The sequence below is a fragment of the Hylobates moloch genome, unplaced genomic scaffold (assembly GCF_009828535.3).
Source record: "Hylobates moloch isolate HMO894 unplaced genomic scaffold, HMol_V3 SCAFFOLD_1, whole genome shotgun sequence".
Taxonomy (NCBI): domain Eukaryota; kingdom Metazoa; phylum Chordata; class Mammalia; order Primates; family Hylobatidae; genus Hylobates; species Hylobates moloch.
In genome coordinates this window covers 78,547,681-78,565,745 of record NW_026652276.1, presented here as the reverse complement: position 1 = coordinate 78,565,745, position 18,065 = coordinate 78,547,681, and positions in this window count along the sequence as shown.

The following is an 18,065-nucleotide window of genomic DNA, read 5'->3' as shown; positions in this document are numbered from 1 at the left end:
GTTAAGTGTGAATTTTTCTTATGTAGAATGGACATCTAAATAGTCTCAGAGGGAAATGAAGTTCCTCCAACAATAGACAATCTCTAAGATAAAGGGCTAGCTAAAGTTCATAAAGTAAAAGGGCAAATGTGCATGTGTGGAAAGTAGGTGAGGAACGAGAACACCATGTACAAAAAGCTAGCGGTAAGAAAAGCATGGCATGCGTGTTCAGGAAACCACAATATGGCTCTAGTTCCATGATATGGTTGTAGCATAAAATACTGGAGAGGGAAGAGGTAAGAGGTGTATATTGTGAAAATCAGGCTGGAGAGACAGTCAGTCTCCAGACAGGCTCGAGAGTAACAAGATAATGAGGGCTTTGTAAATATGTTAAAACATTTGGGTAACATACAGACAGTAATGAAAACCAGCATAGATATTTAAGCAGGTAAGAATTGTATGCTGGAACCTTTGGGCTATGTGAATAGTCTGGAATGAAGAAGAAGTTGAAACAGGAGACCACTTCTTTTTTTTTTTTTTTTTTTGAGACGGAGTCTCGCTCTTTCGCCGAGGCCGGACTGCAATGGCACTATCTCGGCTCACTGCAAGCTCCACCTCCTGGGTTCATGCCATTCTCCTGCCTCAGCCTCCCGAGTAGCTGGGACTACAGGCACCCGCCACCGCGCCTGGCTAATTGTTTGTATTTTTAGTAGAGATGGGGTTTCACTGTGTTAGCCAGGATGGTCTCGATCTCCTGACCTCGTGATCTGCTGCCTTGGCCTCCCAAAGTCCTTTGATTACAGGCGTGAGCCACCACGCCCAGCCAACAGGAGACCACTTCTAAGTCAGCTGCATGAGGCCAGTTGGGTAATGAAGAGAGGCTGAACTAAAAGAGCAGAAAAAGGATGGAAAGAAATGGGCCAACGTTAAAGAAATTTAGGAAGTAAACATACAGAAAGCGATAATGTGGGAAGTCAGAGAGAGTGCAGTTTAGGAAACATTTGCATTCCAGGCATGGACAAATGGGTAGATAGATAGTAGCACACCTTCCTTGGAACAGGTAACTCAGAAAGAAAAGGAGCTCAGAAGGGTTGGAGCAGATGAAGTCAGAAGGGGAATTATCTAGTTGGAGGTATCTGTAAGATCTCCAAATGGATTGGAGAGTCCAGGGCTCAAGATGGGAAGTCTCAGCCAGAGTCCTAATATTTTTCAGAGTGGCAGAGAAACACTAAAGGGAAAGATTTTTCTTAATTCCACGCATTGCCTACCTGGTTCAAAGATTAGCTATGAAAGCCACAGGAAAATAGATACTATGGAATTAGAATATATTTGGCCCAGTTGTGTCTGAAAGGGAATTATCCCCAGATTATTTGGTGAGAGATTACAGTAAGTCTTGGTACTCATGTTAAAGTGCTGTATGTGTTGTTTTGTATAATTCAGTTTATGTTACATTTATATCCCAACTAATTCCAGACAAGATTTTAAATAAGCTACATAAAACAGAGGACTATAAAATAAAATCACACAAAAACCACAAGATTTACATTTAGGAAGAAGGGCAGAGAAAGTGATGATTTTCTGATGGAAAATATTTGGAAGTCATAGATATTTAGTTTGGATTTGATTACGGCTGTCTGAAAATCTGGCTATTTATTTGTATTTAAAAATATTTTCATTTTAATTATTATAAAATTAATAAATTCTTCCATTTTTCAAAGTAGTGTGTGTACATTTTAGAAAATTTAGAAAATAAGCTAAAAAAAGAAAGAAAAACTACCCATAAGTCAATGATCCCACAGTATAGATTGCATGAGTTCAGGAATTTTTGTCAATTTCGTTCATGATTGAGTCCTCAAGAACTAGAACAATGTCTGACACATAGTAGACATTTAATAAACATTGTTAATAATCGATTAAGAGATATCATGATTTGACTTTTTATGGTACTTATTTAAGAAATAATTTTTTAAAAATGGAAGTAACTTAGTAGTACTTTTCTTTCCCACAAACGTGTGAACCACCCTTGTATACTGCAACCACTTTGTCAGTCATTAGGATTAGTTGCACATAAAATATTAAATAGCCTTTTTCTTTAAAAAGCTAGAGGCTTACTGACTTTTAATAAGCCTATTATATAATAATGTTTTCACTTTTCCCTTATTATCCACTTCACTCCATTTTTTAAATTCACTCAACAAATATTTACTGAATGTGGATATAGCAGTAAAATAAAAACAGATCAAGTCTTAGACATATAAAGCTTACCTTCTAGAGGGTAGAGACATAGATGATAAATAAACAAAGAAATGCATAAGTGTTAGGCAGTATTAAACGTTCTGAAGAGAAAATAGTACATGGCAAGAGGACAGAAAGTGATGGTTGAGGGAAGGGCACATTTTTAAAAACATGTGAGTCAGAGGAGAATTCTAAAAGGGAGCCATTTCAGCAAAGGCCTAAATAGAGTGCAGGAATGAACAGTGTATTAATAGATAGTAGGGAGAAGAACATTTCAGGCAGTAGAAACATGCGCAAAGTGTGTTTGAGCACCAGCAGGTGGCCAATGGGCCTGGAGCCCAGGAGCTGGGTAGTAAGAGTAGCACTTGCAGATGTAGCCAAAAGCCAGAATATATGAGGGGACTTCAAAAAGTTCATGGAAAAATGGAATTAAAAGAGCCAAACAAAAAATGTAAACTTTATTTTTCAAAATAATTCCAATCAAGTTCAAGACAATTTTGTAAGTGATGATACCATCTATTTACTCCATCCCTGAAGAACTGAGGGTCCTGGGGCTTTTAACTATGACAGTGCAGTCTTTTTAACATTATTAACTTAAGAAAAGTTGAGGCCTTGTATAGATTTTTTAAGATTATGAAATCAAAGGAAGTCAGAAGAGCCAAATCAAGACTGTAAGGCAGCTGCCTAATGATTTAATATAGAAACGCTTCCAAAATTGACATTGTTTGATAAGAAGAATGAGCAGGCGCATTGTTGTGGTGGGGAAGGACTCTCTGGTGAAGTTTTCCCAGGTGTTTTTCTACTAAAGCTTTAACTAACTTTCTCAAAGCACACTCACAATAGGCAGATGTAATCATTCTTTGGCCCTCCAGAAAGTCAATAAACAAAATGCTTTGAGAATCCCCAAAATCTTTTACAATAGCCATTGCTTTGACTGGTACTTTTGCTTTGACTGGACCACTTCCACCTCTTGGTAGCCATTGCTTTGATTGTGCTTCATCTTCAGGATCATACTGGTAAATCCATGTTCCATTTCCTGTTATAATTCTTTGAAGAAATGTTTCAGGATCTTGGTCCCACTTGTTGAAAATCTTCATTGAAAGCTCTGCTCTTAGAGGCAGTGATTTAGGTGCCATGGTTTTGGAACCTACTGAGTGAAAAGTTTGTTCAACTTTAAATTTTTAAAAGAAATAGAATAATCATTCTCAATGATAATGGCATAAGCTGAACCAATTGAGATGTCCATGGTATTGGTTATTGTTTCTGTTGTTAATTGTAGGTCTTTTTCAATTTGAGCACAAATAAAATTAACTTTTTCCTTGAAAATTGGTCTGCTGCTTTGGGCTTCTTCAATATCATCTCTTCCCTTCTTAAATGAATTAGCCATTTATAAACTGCTAATTTTTGTGGGGGGCATTATCCTCATAAACTTTTAATAAGGCATCAATGATTTCATCAGTCTTCCACTAAAGCTTCACCATAAATTTGATGTTTGTTCTTGCCTCAATTTTAGCAGAATTCATGTTGCTCTGATAGGGGCTCTTTTCAAACTGATGTCTTACTCTTCTTAGTGCCTCAAATTAAATCCTATTCACACATGTTATAACAAGTTAGTACAACTTTTTTTTGGTACCAAAATAAATCAAATCTATGCATAGCTTTTTTTTTCATAATACACATTTTCCGTGAGTTTTTAAAAGACCCCTCATATAGGGACCTGTAGGCCCTGATAAGCACTTGGAGTTGTATTGTGTGTGGAATGGAAAGCAATTGGTGAGTTTGAACAAAGGAATTACATAGTTAAACTTATGTTTCAAAAGCATCACTCTGGCTAATATGTTCAGGACAGATACTAGAAAGACAAGAGTGGAATCAGGGAGTTCAGTAAGAAGCTACTAAATAACTCAGGAGAGAAGTCATGATGACTTGGATTAAGAGAACAGTGATGAGAGTTGGAAGAAGAGGTAGATTTAGGATATATTTTGAAAGTAAGCTGACAGACTTTTCCAGTAAATTGTATAAGAGACATGGGATGAACAGAGTAGTAAGGGGCTTTTGATTAGAATACTGAAGAATGAAGCTACTGAGATAGGGGCCATTAGGAGAGGAACAAGTGACAGGGTGGTAAAAAATCAAATTTGTTTGGGGGCATGTTAAGTTTGAGATGTCTATGGGACATAGAGCAGATTTGATAAGTGGGTCACTGAATATTTGCATATGGAATCCCATGTGACAGGATAAGCTGGAGTTATAGTTTGGGGGAGAACCATCAAGTAGATGTTATTTACAGTCATGGACTGGAGAGCATTACCTAGAGACTGAGACAGAAGAACGGAGGTCTGAGCAATGAGCCCAAGGTCACTGAAGCACGTACAGATCAGGAAGACAAGCAAGATCCTGCAAAGATAAGTTTGTGCAGGGTTGAGCTGTGAATGTGAGGTAGGAATAGAGTCAGGAGAGAATGACAGAGCATAATGTGAAAAAGGTATTTGTACCTAGGGAATGTCAACTGTGAAACTAGTGGTGATAGATAAGTAAAATTAAGATTGTGAATCAATAATTAGATTTTGCAATGTGAAGGTCAAGAGAGGTTTTGTTGGTGACATGACAATGAAAGACTGGAAGAAAATAAGTGGAGAAACTGGTAATTCTTTTGAGGAGTTCAGTTTTAAGAAGAAGAGAGTTAGAGTATTGCAATAGCCTCTAAATGGTTTCCTTGTTTCTACCCTTACCACTTTGGCTAGTTAAGGTAATGGTAGTGGCTCTAACAGACTAACCCAAATTAACGACGTTAATTTATTTGTTGTTCATGCAGTGTCTTAATTAGTAAGTCCTGATTGGCAAACAAGTTTTCTCCTAGTAGGATTTAAGGACTCTTCCAGAACTATTATCTTCAAAACAAGACTTCTTCCAACTTCACTGTCATTGTCTGCGTCCACCCAGGAAATTAAATATCACGGAGGATAACACATAGGAGGTTTCCGTGGGACAGACTTGAAAGTGTGGTACATCACTTCTGCTCACAATTCATCGACTAGAAATTAGTAACATAACCACTCCTAAATGTAGGGGAGGCTGAGACACGTAGGCTAATTGTGTGCCCAGTAAGAAGATGAAACATGTTTGGTGACCAGGTAAGAAGAGTCTGTGTCACTTCCACAGGCACCTGGCTCCACCATTTAGTCTATGCCTCTACTATTTGCTGATGGAAAAAATTCTAGTAGAAAGGGAAACACTAGTGACTTTACAGTAGCAGGTCTGGGAAATGAAGAAGGCCTGGGATGCAGGCCAGAAGTGAAGGGATTGGTCCCATGCTGCACAGGAGCATGGATAATTCATACTTTGTATTAGTAGGGACTGCAGAGCAGAAGGTTGGTGGATTTGGAGGTGAGAGTATGGAAAGTTAATGAGAGGAGCTCATTTCTTTGCCTAAAAATACATTCAAATGAGTCATTAAATATTTCTGTCTTTTATCGAAATTTTTCTGGGGCAGGATGAAGAAAAGGAGGATGGTTATGGTTTTATGTTTTAAAATTGTGTATGACAGTAAGTCAAGAGAACATATACAAAATACATGAAGCTAAATACTTCATGTGTTTTAATAAACCACAAACAAAATTTGTCACTTAAATGACTGCAAAAACAATCCATATGAAGAAAATGTAAAATGATTAAAATTTAAAATTTAAGAGTACATATTCTTTCAGCACTTGATGGTGTCATTTAGCAAATGATTGCTGAAATCCAACACTCAATGATGATCTCATGGCATGACGAGTATGTACTCTTCTTATCATACTCAACTATTTATTTTTTAATCTATTATCTAAGAACTTTTGATTTTTGAAGTGAATGTGAAAGGAACCACCTTACAAATAAGCTTTCAATCTATACGGTAAAGATTGTTCATGGAGATTTAAAAGTACTGAACAAATCAATAGCAAGAAAACAAGTAATCTGACCTAAAAGTGGTCAAAGAATCCGAACAGATACTTCTCAAAAAAAGACATACAGGTTGCCAACAGGTATATGAAAACATGCTCAACATCAGTAATCACCAGGAAAATACAAATTAAAATCACAGTGAGATATCACCTCACACCTGTTACAATGGCTATTATCTCAAGGAGGAATGATAATAAGCTTTGGCAAGAATGTGGAGAAAAGGAAACCCTTGTACATTACTGGCAGGAATATAAATTAGTACAGCCATTATGGAAAATAGGGTGGAAGTTCCTGAAAAATTAAAAACAGAATTACTGTGTGATTCAGCAGTCCCACTACTTGTTATATAGCCAAAGGAAATAATGTTGATACGTCAAACAGACATCTGCACTCCAATGTTTACTGCAGCATTATTCACAATAGCCTAGATATGGAAACAACATAAGCATCCACTGACATATGAATAGATAAATAAATTGCAATATATATATGTATATATTATTCTACTCTCTATATTTACATATATATACAGTCTATGTACAATAGAAAATTCAGCCTTTAAAAAAAAGAAAATCTTGTCATGTGCAACAATATAGATGAAATTGGGGCACATTATCACAAGTAAAAGCCAGACACAGAAAGACAAATCCTGAACGATTTTACTTATATGTTAACTCTAAAAAAGTCTAATTTGTAGAAGCAGAGAGTACAATGGTGGTTACCAGGGGCTGGAGGGGGCACCAATGTGAAGGGGAGAAATGGGAGATGCTGGTCAAAGAGTACAAAGTTTCAGTTAGACACGATGAGTACATTCTGGAGATCTATTTTACAGCATGGTTATTACAGTTTTTGTACAGTGCTTATATTGTATCCTTAAAAATTGCTAAGAGATCTTAAATGTTCTCACCACACACACACAAAATGATAATTATGTGAGGTGATGGATGTGATAATTAGCTTGACGGTAATCATTTTACAATGCATACATATATCAAAGCATCATGCTGTACCTTATAAATATATACACTTTTTATTTGTCAATTATACCTCAATAAAGCTGGAAAAAAATACCGAACAAAAACTTGACAACCTCCTGTATCCCATCTACACCTCATGTTGCATAGAGTTAGAATGCTTTCAGAAAGGCTTAGCTGGGAGGAGTGTAGAACTCTTTTAACAGCATTTCCAGGATTTTTTTAGTGACTCATAGTTCTAGGCATTCATGTGGATTCCCAACTTGCATTTAAACTTTACAATCATTTAAAAAGAGAATGCCTTCCAACTTTTCATGATAATGAGATGAAAACTTCTTCATAGAAAGCTTTAAAATAGCATTAGTTTTGCATTCCTTTTCTCCCATCCACACATATTGATATATTCAATCACATTATTAGTGGAATTGCGTCTTGAATTTCAGAGAGGAAAAACAGCGAAAAATGGTGTGGGACACAGAATATTGGCACCACTAAAAAATTAACTGAGGCCGGGCGCGGTGGCTCAAGCCTGTAATCCCAGCACTTTGGGAGGCCGAGGCGGGCGGATCACGAGGTCAGGAGATCGAGACCATCCTGGCTAACACGGTGAAACCCCGTCTCTACTAAAAATACAAAAAATTAGCTACTCGGGAGGCTGAGGCAGGAGAATGGCATGAACCCGGGAGGCGGAGCTTGCAGTGAGCCGAGATCGCGCCAGTGCACTCCAGCCTGGGCGACAGAGAAAGACTCCGTCTCAAAAAAAAAAAAAAAAAATTAACTGGAGTTTTGCCCTCGTTTTTGGAGATGCCATAATAATTCAGGTATTAAGACATTTTCCTCGTTGTTTTGATCTGATTTCCTCCCTTGGTATGTGTATTAGTCAGGTTTGCTTGCTAATAAGTATCTCATTAATTTCAATGGCTTAAACATCAAGAATTTATTCTCATTCACAGTACATGTATGTTGCAGGTCAGGTAGTTTGAGCTCCACATAACTCTTCATTTTGGGACCCAAACTGAAAAGATAGTTCCTGTCAAAAATAAAATCAGATCAAGTTAAAAAATTTCAAAGTCTATTGTGCATACAAAAGAACAATTCATGAACAGGGAAACCTCATACTGAAAGTGTTAAGAAGCTCAGAAGCATAGCATTACAGGCTAACTAATGAAAAATGAGGAAGTTATTTAACCTTTATAATAACTGGTTATTATAATGGGGGTTTTCAGATAGCAGAGCATTGATAAAAATTGATCATCTTATACCATTTTTGGAAGGTGATTTAGGTTTTATTCATGATTATCAGAGGAATTTACAAGAAATAGCTAAGTTTTGCTTGCATGGCCTAACTGGTTTTGTCTGCCCAGGGGATTCTCAAGAGCTTATGGTCTCCATTTTATTTTATTTTAACACTCCTAAAAGAAACACACAGTTCCATTTAAGTATTCTGCTCAAACATAACATTTAGCAGGATACCTCATCTTCCATTGCTTAAAATATTTCATAAAACCAAGCCCAACATCACAGAGGCAGGAATTAATACTTTTCCCACAGGATGCACTAAAGGTTTAATAGAGAAGGAACAAATAACAGTAAAGTATAATCCAACACACCACAGTATTATAGAAGGTGTGAATCTTATTTTTCAAGCTCAGATGTACAAATATAATATTTTTTACCTTCTACAATAAAATCTAATATGGATCTTTGGGTCCCCAGCTATGAACAGATAGGACTTTATCAGTTTTTTTCTTTTATCTGGGTTCTTCCCATTTCTACTCAAATCTAGATTACATCCCTAATCTTCACTAGGTCAAAGTGTCTGGTAGAATATGGATTTCATTTTTTTTGGTTTATATCGGATGTGGCTGAGACTATCAGATTAAGATCACTTCTTCATGCCTTTGAACTTTCTATACCTTTTATGCCAAACTTTGGACATGGATATTTTGTGATTTGTCTATGGTCTTGGTTGCTTAGGCACACCATGACACCATTTCTTCCTGAAAATCTTGCCATAACACTGTTGGTTTTTTCCAAGAAACAGGGTGTAAGCTGCTTCTGCACCTATATCACATGAAACGTTCAGATCTTGAAGCATTCCTGGTTTCTCCAGTCTAGGAGTAGATGCAGGCAATCTGTCTGCCTTAAGATCCATGGGCTTCTTTGTTGGTGTCTTAGTTTGGATTTCCCAGGATGAGATCCTGAAACAAGGATTCGAATTCAAGAAGTCTATTTGGGAAGTGCTGAAAGTACCAATAGGAATGTAGGGAAAATAATGCAGAAAAAGGAAGACTGTCTAGAGTATGCTATTAACCCAGTGGGAGTCTGGAGCTGCATCTTACACAGAAATGCTGACAAAGGATTATCACATTGCAGGGAAGAGGGAACTGGGGTATTTATACACCAATTCTTGAGAGGTTCTTCTATATCCTTAGAAGACAAAGGGAAACACACAAGTAAACCAATGACTCTGAGGGGTTTCTGGGATGGAGTTGATTCCTCCACACTTTCTGCCTGCATTTGTCATGGGGCAGTCAGGCTTTCTTCAGTTCTGGAGAAACAAGCCCTTAGGTACAGAGATGTAGGTATTGCCATATCTAGCCCTAGTCAAATAAAGTTCACTGACAGGGTGAAGGTTAAGGGCAGGAAAAATACCTCTGCCACAGCTTGCATCACCTTCCATACAGCCCTGGCCAAGCCCTTTCTAATCTTTGGGAAAGCCTTTTCCTTCATGTTTTTGGCTAAAACATTTAGCCTGATAAACTCTAATAAACTCTCTCCTTTTCCTGGCCTTGGCCTTTTGCAAGTCGAACAAGGAGAACTCATAGGCTACTCTGTTTTATTGCTCTGCTGTTTTCCCTAGTCCTTAGACCATGCCACCTTCTGATCCCTGAGGCAATGTACACAGGGGTTACCTACCTGTGGAAAGGAAAGGAAAGGAAAATGGATAAGAAGAACAAAACAAAAACTAAAAGAAACACAGGTTATTATCTCAAAGTTGCTTTTTTTTTTGCATCTTGTTATCTTACAGAGGTATAATGTGAGAGGGCTGTGTATCTGGTAGACTAACCGCTAAATAACAACCCAGCTTTGCAGTGGCTTAACACAACAGAAGGTTACTTCTTGCTCACAGCATAATGAAACATGGGCCCACTGAAGGATGTGGCTGGTGGGGACTACGCCCCAGTGAGTGATTCAAGAACCCAGGCCGAGTCCATCTTGTGGTTCCACCCCTTCTGGGTTCTCAACTACATCTCCACTAAGTTTTCAGCTAGGAAAAAGCCTGGAAGGATTATGTGTGAGAGGATTTTATGGATAAGTGTTAATTGGAGTTCACTTCTGCCTACATTCTATTGGTCAAAACTCATCATATGGCAAATCAGTAAATCTAGTTTGTTTATATGCTTAGAAGAAAAAGGGAAACCAACAGTTTATAACTGTTTTGCCACAGTTATAACAGTCTTTGCCACAGTGTGCCAACTGGTTTAAGAGCAAAGTACCAAACAGGGAATTTGAAGACATTAGTTTTAATTGCATTTCTCTACTACTATCACTATGATAGTTTTCAAGTAACTAAGCTAGTTACTTGACATTCAGGACTCAGTTACTGATCTGGAAAATAGGGACAATAATATCTCTTCCACTTGCTTAGATTCATTGACTGTTGGAACCAAAAGGGGTATTAGAAATTAGTGTACAGCATACTTCTCCAAGCTAATACCTAAGACCACATGAATTAATTATTTGAGCAACACCAGGACCTACTGACAAAGAATCTCTGATTTAGAAGGGCTGTGTAGTATCTGCATTTTATAATTTTCTCAGGGCATTTTTATGCATATAAAAATTTAAGATCCATTATCCTGGTCAAACTTCATTTTACAGTTAAAAAAATAAAATCCCAGAATAATATACAGTAACTCATCAGATAGTGCTACTTAGTATTAGACTAAGGCTGAAACCTCCTTCTTCTGTGTTGCTACTGGATTTTTTTTTTTTCTAAAGAACTTTGTCCAATGAGACTATTTTTGAGGATCAGACAACATAATGTATGTAAACATGTTTCCTTTGAACTATAATTCACCATATAAAAGTATTATTTAATTTTGTAGCTCCTGGTCAACAAACATTTCCTTCAGTCTTTATCTAGCTTTGAAAATAACATTTTACTTTTAATAACTACATTATATTATGAAAGATTAAAAGCAAAAGGTGGGAACACTGAGTTATTTCTGGAACTTAGAAATTTCCTGATTATTATTAAGCAAGTCTCTCATTCCTAAAAAGTGCTATAGACCAAGGTAGCCACGAGTGAATGTGTTTCTACAGAACTCATAGGCCACTTTGTTTTATTGCTCTGCTGTTTTCCCTAGTCATCCACTTCCAGCCTGTCTTAGGCAGGCTCCCTGTCTCTAAGTTTTGAAGACTTCCTGTATCTCCCATCCACAAAACACAAACTCAGCCTTGAGTCTGTGGCTGATTTTAGCTGAAGGGCCTCTTCTGGTCAGTGCAACATCCTGGGCTTCAAATGGCTTCCTACCCTTCCTGCAGAGGCAGAGAATTTTTGCTTTTCCCTGCTGCCCAGAGGCAATGAATTTTGCCTGTGTCTAGGTTCATGAGAGGTTTCCTCCTCCCTTTCCATGGCACACAGGTCTTCCTTGTACCTCTTTCTCAGAATCAGAAGCAGGGCGTTTTTCCCTGGGCCTGGGGAGCTGAGCATGAGTGTGCTCACAGCTCCTCCCCAGTGGAGGAAGGCTCCACTTCCTGTTAGATGTGGGTCTAACAGGAAGTGAGTGGGGCTTCGCACCTGGGCCCCAGCAGATACCTTTCTCCTGCATGCTTCTCAAGGTCCTTTGTCCTCATCCCAAATCTTCCTCATGATGGAGAACCATGGAAAAGGGCTTGTGACAGAGTTCACACTCTATCACACTGTCCTTGTTTCTAGGACTCCTAGCTAATTCAAGTTATTTTCTAGGGCACACTTGGCCATTAATAATTCATTAAAATTTTAGCTGATTTCATTTACCTTTCGTAAGATCTCTACCTGTCCTGCTCTCTGCTAAAGGTGAATTTCTCTCTTTCGTTCTCTCTCTTTCTCTCTGCGTGTGTGTGTGTGTGTGTGTGTAATGTGTGGTATCTCTTTGAAGGGGCTTGTTACTCGGATTCAATTTATTTGGTTGCTTGGTGACTTCAGTGCTCTGACGGACTTACGAAAAGTTATGATTTTGTAGATTATTCAGCTTTTTTTAATTAGTGTGTGATCAGTATTCTCTGTGACTTTCTGCAACCTAAGCAGATGCAGAATCCCCCCTTATATTTTTTATTATTACTACTGCTGGTGGTGATACCAGTATCATAGTGTTGATAATATAATATGATATTACTGATAGTAGTAGTAGCATAGTAGTAGTAATAGTTTGTTGTTAAATTTGGCCCTGAAAGCCATTTGGTTCTAGGACACTTTCTATTTATAAAATACAAATATATTGTGATCCACTGTCAGCCTGACAGAGACATCACTGTGGAAAGTTTAGAAACCCTGTCTGGGCCCAAGTATAAATTGTTACCGTGATTTTATTCTGCATCCAGACTATTCTTAACCATTGCAAATATTTGGGCTTTGTGATCCGCTCTGTGAGCTTCAGGGTCTGTATTGTTGTCCCGGGCACAAGGAAGTCACATGTGGCCTGCCCAGCTTTGCAATATAGCCTGACTGAGGAAGCCTACACAGATATGCCCTAGGTAAGCCTAGCATCTTCCAGGTCCATGGTAGCCTTTGTGGTAATGGCATATTTTACATAATGTTGCCTAGGTCTGAAAGACATAATGGGACTGAAGAGTTGAATTTGTATAGCAAGCAGGAGCAAGTACCCATGGGCACAGCATTAGGGTGATGGTAGGAATGGGCTTCTCAGTAGCCCATAGGTCACAAGACCTATAGCATTACTGGGCTGTTGTAAGGTGGACTATGACTTTTAATTAATGCTGTTGTGCCTACTATGCTCCGACATGAAGAAGAAGAAAGGGGTGGTCAGGTTGAGCCCATGACTTTACTGTGTGACCTTAGGTGATTTACTTAACCCTCTATTGTCTAAATTGCATCATCTATAAAATAGGAATGTTAATAATAATAATAACAACAATGTTTATCTCATAAGGGTATTGTGAAGACTGAATTAATCCATGTGAAATGTTTACATGAGTACCTGCCGTATATTAAGCCCTAATAAATATTAGTTTTCATTAAATAAAATGCAAGTGATTTTGTTCCTTCAGATTTTGGTATTTTCAAGTTTCCCATGGCTGTATTTATTGTTTTTTTAATTTCTGCTTTCTGTTTTTTTTTTTTTTAATTTTTGAGATGGAATTTCATTCTTGTTGCCCAGCTGGAGTGCAATGACATGATCTCGGCTCACTGCAACCTCTGCCTCCCGGGTTCAAGCGATTTTCTTGCCTCAGCCTCCGGAGTAGCTGAGATTACAGGCGTGCATCGCCACGCCCAGCTAATTTTGTATTTTTAGTAAAGATGGGGTTTCTCCATGTTGGTCAGGCTGGTCTCAAACTCCCAACCTCAGGTGATCTGCCTGCCTCGGCCTCCCAAAGTGCTGGGATTACAGGCATGAGCCACTACGTCTGGCCTCTGATCTATTTTAATAAAATACCTCTTCAATATCTGGACCTTTGTGTCCTAAGTAATTTTAAAAAATAAATTTATAAATAATCAGCTATGAAATTATTAACAACTATATTTATTCTTCAACATTCTGTTTAAATCCTTGTTTGGATATAGCCAAGAAAATGCATAATGAAAACTGAGCATTTTTATGGAAGCAGAATGAGGCATAATTCCTATAACATATATCAAATATATACTATTTGTTTCATTTCAATGGAAAATGTCTTGCTTAAAGAAAATACTGTTAATCTTTTTAAAATAATGAAAGTGCTTATAAACTAAGAAAAGACAAAAGATATTAACCTAAAAGCTATTATACTAAACAGGAATATCTGTTAAACATCATAGTATTAAAATCAGTTTCCGTAGCTGCCAGCCACTTCGATCCCAACATTTTAGCTAAGAAGAGAACGTAAAGGAAAGAAACATATGTGTCAGGTAAATAATAAATGAATGCAAGAGCAAGGTTATCAAAATGTTTTCTAATACATAAAATATAGTTGAAAACATTTGCTCAATTCTTCCAATGGACTCTCTTGTCAAAAATGTTGCTCATCACCACTCTTGCATCTTTGAAATTGTCTTAGAAATTTTTGGTGTTATTAACACAACAAAGTTGAAGACAAAATAGATAAGTCATTTATAGAATGAATGAAAGCACTTGGTAATTTCAGACTGCTCAAGGAAAAGGTCATCTGTTAATTCATTTATTTATCAAAGAAATCCCGTATGAATGTTGTGGGCACTGTGCTAAGGAGATACATAGAAGAGTAAATTACACTGCAGGGTACGATGATGTTCTGCACACAAATAATTTGTACACCACCAAATGAAAGTTGTATCAGTGAAAATCACAGAAAGTGCTTACGAAATGTGAATTTCAAAAATACATGAGTTTCTGTTGAGAGACATAAGCACACCGAATTAATTTGATTATCAAAGTCGAATACTTTATTCTTCTATGTTATTAAGCAAATCTACTTTTATAACTGCCCTATAAATAGGAATCAGACAATAAAACTGAAAAACAGACTACATATAAATGGACAACTGAGAAAAGAAGATAGACGTGGTGAGGAACCAGTCTTCTTGAATCCCAGGTAAGAGGCAACATTCTAAAAACTGGAGGGACCCTTTAGTACCCCTACATGGCTTTGTAAAAAGAGCTTGACCCTGAGTTAGTGTTCATAAAAACTGAGATAATTCTGTGAGATCTGGAACTGCTGTATAACTTTTTAGCTATTTCCTGTGAAGGTTTTCAGTGAGCTTCATGTGTAATATAAATATTTCAAAAGTGCAGTTTAGTCCAAACAAGAAATAGCCCAACTCTGTATTGTTTCAACATTCAATGAGAATAACTTATATTCAAAAGTTGTAGGAATTTAGGCATAGAGAAAGCTACTCTCACACATTTAAAATGCACGAAACAGCAGAGGAAGTAGAAGGAAATTTAAGAGCTGAGATCTGACACAATGAAGGTTGTGTTTCATCACAGGGAAGGCATAGAGTCTGAACTGGATTTTTTCAGTTGTTGAAACACTAGACAAGGAGAGACTTGGTGTCTTTAAATCTGTGAAAGTAGATTGTTTCAAGAAATGCTGTATTTTAAGACAATTTTAATCAAACCTATTTAACTGCCAGAAATGTTTTCACTTGTATTAATATATTTATAGATATTAAGATTCAAATCTGAGCTGCATCCTTTCTTACTTGGATATTTGCTCTTAATTAAAATGCTTTGTATCCTTTAATCCTTTCTATCCTTTAGTTTTTTGCTACATACGAAACTCCAAATCGTGTAGAATTAGTGAGAATGTAAACTGTCTTTTATAATAGCTTTATTTTTATACTATTAAAATCGTATTAAAATGCGGAAATGTTAAAATATTAAGTGTCTGTAAAATGTGATGCTAATATTAATTTTGGAAGGTTTAATGTTTGAAATGGATATTAATTGCTCTAAAGATTAAAGTGTTATTCTTTGATGTTTCTGGAATGGATTCATCCCTTGAGATATGCCATTACACACCTTTCTTTCCCAGAAATTTTGCATTTGGGGACATGAGAGTTTAATTTACATAATTGACTATTTTTCTTTTTTTTAGCCATTAAATTTAAAATATGTCCTATCATCCTAATAAAATTTCTGTGGTTTCACAGAAATATTAAAGATGCTTATTTGGATAACAAGTTTAATTCAAAACATTTCTTATAATGTACTTATGATGTGCTCAACAATAACTTAGGAGTACCCCAGAAAATAAAGTACTCTCAAAAATGGACAATATCAATAACAGGATAATATACATGAAATAGATAATTACCCAAAATGTATAACTTGAAAGAAGGGTAGAATTTTGATTGGAGAAGATGATATTCCAAAACAGAAGATTCAGCATGAGTTTTATGAAAAAAGTTTCAGCCTGTACAACAAACTGAGACCTTGCCTCTACAAAAAATAAAACAATTAGCCAGCTTTGGTTACACATGACTGTGTTTCCAGCTACTCTGGAGGCTGAGGCAAGAGGATCACTTGAGCCTGGGAGGTTGAGGCTGCAGTGAGCCATGTTTATGCCACTGCACTCTATCCTGGGCAACACAGTGAGACACAGTCTCAAAATAAATAAATAAATAAAAGAAAAGAATAAAGAAAAAAAGAAAAAAGTTTCTTTCTGGGATAGGGAGAAGTGGGTCAATGTGTTAGGTAGGTAATTTAGCATCAAATTTTTGGGGGGCATAGTGGAAGCAAACAGAGGAAAGAAGTTGATTAAAAGGAAAAAAAGGCCTTATGATGGTCATGGAAAATTTTGACTGAAATGGGGCCACTGAATTAGGTGAATTTCAGAGTGAAGTTTCAAGAGAACATTAAGAATTGAAGTCACATTATTGAAGTCTAAGAAGAAAAACAGTTATGACAAATGGTGGCAGCAGGAATAGCCCACTCATCTGAGGAAAAGGAAAATTAGGGTCAAAGAAAGTTGCAGAGTAAGTACCTGTGTATGTGTTCAGGATAGATAATACATTCTCTAAAATGTGATTAAATGAAAATCAAATATCCAACATGAATATACGGAATATACTGTTTCTCAAATATAGTGAATGAACACAATTATATGACTAAAAGCATTAGATAACCTTAGTATTCATTGTATCACGAATCCCTTTTATGTGTAAGCAGCCTTACCTTCTGAGGATGTAATCTTGGTAGTAGATTTAGATTTGTTTTCTGGCACTAGGTAATTTCCAAGAACAACAATGTGCCCTTTATATTAGCAACACTAAACAGTGTTGGGACAATTTGGTATAATTGCCACTCTATAAACCAATTAAGTCTATGTTAGCACCTTCCTCCCCAGCCTCTATGGGACTGAGGTGCCTGAAAGCTAACTATTCCTATTCCTGGAATGTAGAGTATCTGTTTTGTAGTAGATGTTTGTTACTTTCCCTCTGTTTAGGACTTTACAATTTAGGAAATCCTCCTTTCTGACATGGAAGTGGTCAATCAATAGCCTTTAACATCCCCTAATTCCTCTCTCGATCCTACCCACCCATCACAAAAGTTATCCTCTGATTCAGCCTTGCCAATCAGATTCTTCACAGCCCTAATCATAGTGATGGATGATTGGTTCAGCATAGTTAGACATGTGACCAAGCCATGTGTATTAGGCCATTCTCACCCTGCTAGAAAGAAATACCTGAGACTGGGTAACTTATAAAGAAAAGACATTTAATTGGCTAATGGTTTGGCAGGCTACAGAGGAAGCATAGTGGCATTTGCTTCTGGGAAGGCCTCAGGAAGCTTACAATCAAGGCAGGTGAAGAGGGAGCAGACACTTCACATGGCCAAAGCAGGAGCAAGAGAGGGAAGTACCACATGCTTTTAAATGACCAGATCTCGAGAGAACTCACTCACTATCCTGAGGACTGTATAAAGAGTATGGTGTTAAACCATTCATGAGAAGTCCACCCCCATGATCCAGTTATATCCCACCAGGCCCCACCTCCAACACTAGGGATTATAATCCAACATGAGATTTGAGTGGGGACACAGATCCAAACCACATCACCAGGATAATCAGAGTATTTCCAGAGCTTACACTAAAGATAGCTACAGAAAAGATGTATATTTCTATTTTCTCTGAGATTGCCGGCCTGACAGGACAAATAAACCCAGAACTGCCAATTATATTTGCAATCATATCAGAGAAACATTCTTGAGAATGAAGCCAGCTCAGAAAAAGCAAAGCTGAGAGATA